The sequence below is a fragment of the Theobroma umbraticum genome, unplaced genomic scaffold, assembly GCF_002168275.2.
Source record: "Theobroma umbraticum cultivar Fairchild unplaced genomic scaffold, ASM216827v3 scaffold_55.0, whole genome shotgun sequence".
In the NCBI taxonomy this organism is placed as follows: domain Eukaryota; kingdom Viridiplantae; phylum Streptophyta; class Magnoliopsida; order Malvales; family Malvaceae; genus Theobroma; species Theobroma umbraticum.
The window spans coordinates 2,540,979-2,546,497 of NW_018397270.1; positions in this window are offsets into that span (position 1 = coordinate 2,540,979).

The following is a 5,519-nucleotide window of genomic DNA, read 5'->3' on the forward strand; positions in this document are numbered from 1 at the left end:
GGCTATTCTTCACCTTAGTGGGGTATTCTAACCTTGCCAAGATTGATGGTTCACCTTAGTGGGGTTTCTAACCTTGCCATGATTGGTGTCCTTTACAACGTCAGGTGTCTTTACAACACCCCAACGTCACTAACAGAAGTTGCCAATCGAATAGTTGAATCATTAAGTAGTCGTAATGTCGACAAATCTCATTACTTACTGATGGAATCTCTGACGGTGAATAATTTATCAACAGAATAAGCATTACCGATGAAGGTCTTTTCGACAATAAGCCGTTGGACTTTCTATTGCCAAATCTGTTGATGTTTAACTTTGCTGATGGAATGTAACTCTTTACTGATAGAATATTCATTGATGAAGACCTTATTTTTGTTAGTATATTCATTTCACATTGCATAAGAATATGTTTAACTTTCTCGCATTGACCAATTTTTTCTATATGTCATTGCTAGCATATTTTAACAATAAGTGTGAACAGTCAAATAATCTACATATATTTTAACTATATATAATAACAATATATTTATAAGAAGATTCATCGTTACTAGGTAAAAGATATTGATATGGACACTTGTGTGAATAGTCTATCTTCATGACACATAAGGTAATGTCTAAATATGTATTATTTATCAAATTATCTATCTGATATATAGATTATTGAAATATCAAAATCTTTCAAAAATCTAATTGGGATAATTATTTTGTTAATTTTTCTTTATTTTTGGTTTCAAAAATCACCAATTACCATTTTAATTTCAGATATTATATATATATATATATATATCTATTAGAGCATATATTAATTTAATTATTACAATCATCTCTCTTACTTTTATTTGTGTACTAAGTAATATGAATAAATTAATCTTTCTTAATTATATAATTATTGTTTGTTTATGTTTTATATACATCTCTCTAAAATAAACATTTATATGAATTGGCAGTAGTTACTACATCATAACATAAAACCATTTGGTCATCATGATTGGTGTGGATTTATTGTACAATCATAATGATTAGGTTTAAACCTACCTCCCCAATATTTGTGCAAATAGGGATTAGTTGGAATTCAAGGAGTTGACAAAATTGATTTCAAGGAGTGTCTTTAATAAACGTTACCTTTAAGACTTATTTCGTCTTTTCCACTAGGCATGAAAAGGGGAATTATGCGAATAGCCTTAGGGATGCTGTCATAGTCCGTAGATTTGTGATGCCCATCCCCCAAGGATTGTCGAGTTAATCACATATATAAGCGTTTCTTAACCCCAATATGATTTTATCAATCTAAAGACAAATGGGCTAAGAGGCTTATAGACAAATGTGAGTGAGTTATCCGTGGTAGGGAGTTGCCAGATGTTCTTAATATTTGAATGTCCGAGCTGTGCCAACATTAAAAAGCTGATTGACAGGCTTGGCACGCCAACATAGCTCACCAAGCTTACACATAAGCAGTAAGAGCATGAGAAGACTAAACAACATGAGGCTGTTTAGGAGAATGTCATGCCATGCGAGAAGTCCAAAGGAATCACACGCTTCAATAGCCCACCCACTAGTTAGTTACATTGACATGAGCCACATTACTCGCACATAGCCTAGACCTATAATAAGGGGCAACACTTTACTTAGTTGCACATAGCTTGGGCCCATGAGAAGGGGTTGCGCGCACGATAATGATGAAACAATGAACCTCTACTTAGAGGCCTACACTTTAAAAAACCTTGCACACACAAGCTGTATGCCAGAAGGCTTGTGCAAGAATGACGCATGCCTAAATGCCACAAGCCCCTAAGAGCAACCCCAGCTTGCTTGCATAATGGGGTGATGAGTGTACCACAGGCCATCTTTAACTAAACGAGTAGTATAAACGATATTATTAAAAATTAGTTGCCAAATATTGATGGATTTACTTGAGATGATGGCATAGTGTAACAACTACTTTATCTTTAGTGACTCACTAAGATGATTTATCGGAAGCATTTTAGCTATAAGGAAGTGATACCAAAGCTTATAATTATTTTTCATAGCACTCGCCTTAAATGAAACCGGAACCCCCTGTTACGTCTTCCATTTAGTGCCAAGGCTGCAAAGCAAATTGATAACCTCATATAAGTCCACTTTTCCATTTAAATATTGGCTATAATCATCAATCTCTATATCAAGTGTGTTGTAGAATTGGTTGACTATATGGCTATCAAAAGGCACTCTAGGACCCTTATAAAAAACAACACCATTTTTGTGCTTATATTTATTGGCATAGAACTCACGCACTACTAGCATTATCGTCGTTTCTGGTTAAGCACAAAATTTTCCCATTTTCTTTCTTCAATAATGTTCAAAATATGTCTATAATGGATAGAGGGTGCACTAATGCCTTTTTCCAATACCAGAGATTTTTGTGATAATGATTGAATGTGGCGTACAGATGCCTCAACTGATATAAATTTAGTCCTATCGAACCAATTCCTACTACTAGTCGTAACTCTTTTAGGTGCCATGGTATTTTGATCCCAAAATTCAAATTCAGACCACAAATAACTCAATGCACCCAAAAATCACCAATAATATTGACTAATATCACAACTTACTCAATTCTCTCTACAAGCTACTCTACAACTGTGACTATCACCAATAATCACCAAATTAATACCATCCACTATAAAGTGTAGAAAATTTGGCACTATTCACTTTTGTTAACTATCAAATTCTCAAAATCACCTACTCAATTCATCAAATCTTCAAGTAGAATAAACTTATTATAAAAAATATCAAAAGGCCATCAATAATCACCAAAAAAGTTCTTATAGAGTAGCCAATTTCCACAAAAACAAAAATTCTTGCAAGAACTTAGTACTTAAATAATTCTATAATTTGTTGCTTTTTTTTGGAAGAAAGTTGCTCAAAATCCTTGAATCTTGTGTTTTTGTGAAACGAGGTTTACATTTTTAAAGTTTTTATGAATAGGTGTGAGCAATTTCTACTTTTGGTTGAAAGAGAATTAAGAAATTTGGGGTCTAGGGTTTGAATAACGGAATAAAGGTAAAAGAAGCATTTAACTAAAGGAAACAGCCTAGACATGGAGTCGTGGTGTAGAGCTCTCAAGATTTTTTTTGAGATTGGAAAATTGTAGTGTTCTTAGCACTGCGGTGCCAAGTCTACTAGAAATTCAAAGATGGATAATGTTTTCTACGCTACGATGCTGAAGGAATGGTGTCACGAGACCAAGCCTATTGCCCTTCCCCTTATTACACCTGCATAAACAATAAAACAAGGAAATATTAGTAAATAACATTAAGATTTATGAACTAAAAATTAAGACTTAAAAAGAAATATAAAGAAAAACATAAGGAAAAATGACTAAATACGAAAAACTTGGGTTGCCTCCCAAGTAACGCTTTCTTTATAGTTGTTAGCTAGACTCTCTTTTAAGCTTAATTGGGATTGGAAAGGTTGATGGAGGAATGTTGATGATCAATATCACCTTTTCAATAATGTTTCAACCATTGCCCATTTACATTGAATGTTTCATTTGTTTTACCACTCATTACCTCCATTACTTCATGCAGGAATACCTTTGATACAATGAATGGTCTCAACTATCTTGATTTCAACTTGTCCAGAAATAGCTTCAAATGTGAGTTAAACAATAACACATGTTGACTTGGCTTAAATGATGCTCAACAATCTTTCTACCATGCCATCTCCTTGTCTTTTCTTTATATATCTTGGCATTTCATAAGCATCCAATCTAATCTCATCCATCTCATTTAGCTGAAGCAAACGCTTCTTACCAACTGCTTCCAAATTGAAGTTCAACTTTTTAATTGCCCAAAAAGCATTATGCTTTAACTTAATCGGAAAGTGACATGCTTTGCCAAAAACTAGATGATATGAAGACATACCAATAAGAGTTTTGTATGCAACCCTATATACCCAGAGTTCATAGTCAAGTCTCTTAGCCCAATCCTTCTTTAACGGAGACATAACCTTTTCGCAAATTCTCTTGATCTCCCGATTTGATACACCAGGTTGTCCACTCATTTGGGGTGAAAAGCAATTACCACCTTATGTGTCACTTCATATTTTGCAAGTAAAGCTGCAAAGAATTTGTTGCAAAAATGGCTACCTTTATCACTCACTATCGCCTTTGGTGTGCTGAATCAAGTGAAGATGATTTCCTTTAAAAATTTCAACACAACCTTTGCATCATTCATAGGTAAAGCTATTGCTTCCACCCATTTCGACATATAATCAATTGCCACTAAGATGTAGCAATTGTTGAAATAAGAAATGAAAGGTCCCATCAAGTCAATCCATAAACATCAAATATTTCCACTTTCAAGATATTGCTGAGCGGCATCTCATGTCTTTTTGAAATATTCCCCTTTTTCTGACACTTATCATAATGCAAAACAAACTTGTGAGCATCTTTAAAAAGTGTAGGTTAATACAAACCTGATTGAAGGACTTTTGCTATTGTTCTATCTCTTTCAAAATGTCCCTCATATTATGAAGAATAATAGTGCTTCAAAATGCTTTCAACCTCCTTATTTGGAATGCAACTTCTTAAAATTCTATTTGAACATTGCTTGAACAAAAACAGCTTATCACATATAGAAAACCAAACATCATGAAAAAATTTCTTTGTCTGATGGAAATTTAAATTAGAAGAGAGAAGTTTACTTACAATGTAATTTATGTAGTCAATGTACCAAAGTAAGTTCTTTTTGCCAACAAGTAAACATTGTTCATTAGGAAAAGTTTTAGTGATCAAAGTTAAGTCATTACCTTGGTTGTCATTCCCTAACCTTGACAGATAGTCTGTTACTTGATTTTTTGTGCCTTTTCTGTGTTTAATTTCGAAATCAAATTCTTGAAGCAAAGAATCCATCGTATTAACCTTGGTTTGGCATCTTTCTTAGCAATCAAGTACTTAATTGCAAAGTGGTCATTGTACACAATAACTTTAGTGCCAACCGAATATGAATGAAACTTATCAAATGCATAAACAATAGCTAATAATTCTCTTTTCATGGTGGTATAATGCATATAAGTTTCAATCAAGGTTTTACTATCATAACAAATAGAATGAAAAATTTTATCTTTTCTTTATCCTAACACTACACCTACAACATAGTCGCTAACATTACACAAATTCAAAAATAAGTGTCTAATCAAGAACAACAATGATGGGTGCATACACCAATTTCTTTTTCAATTCCACAAATACAGTATGACATGCATCATTAAACTTAAATGGAACATCCTTTTCCAACAAGTTACACAAAGGTTTAGTAGTTTGGAGAAGTCTTTAATGAATCTTCAATAGAAACCAGCATGACCAGGAAAACTTTTAATACTTTTTACCAGAGATAATTGTGGAAGCTTCTCGATTGTCTCTATCTTGGCTATGTCCACCTTTAATCCATTCCTCAAAACTTTGTGCTCGAAGAGGATGCCTTCTTGCACCAAGAAGTGGCATTTCTCCCAATTCAACACAAGGTTTGTCTCTTCTTACCTTT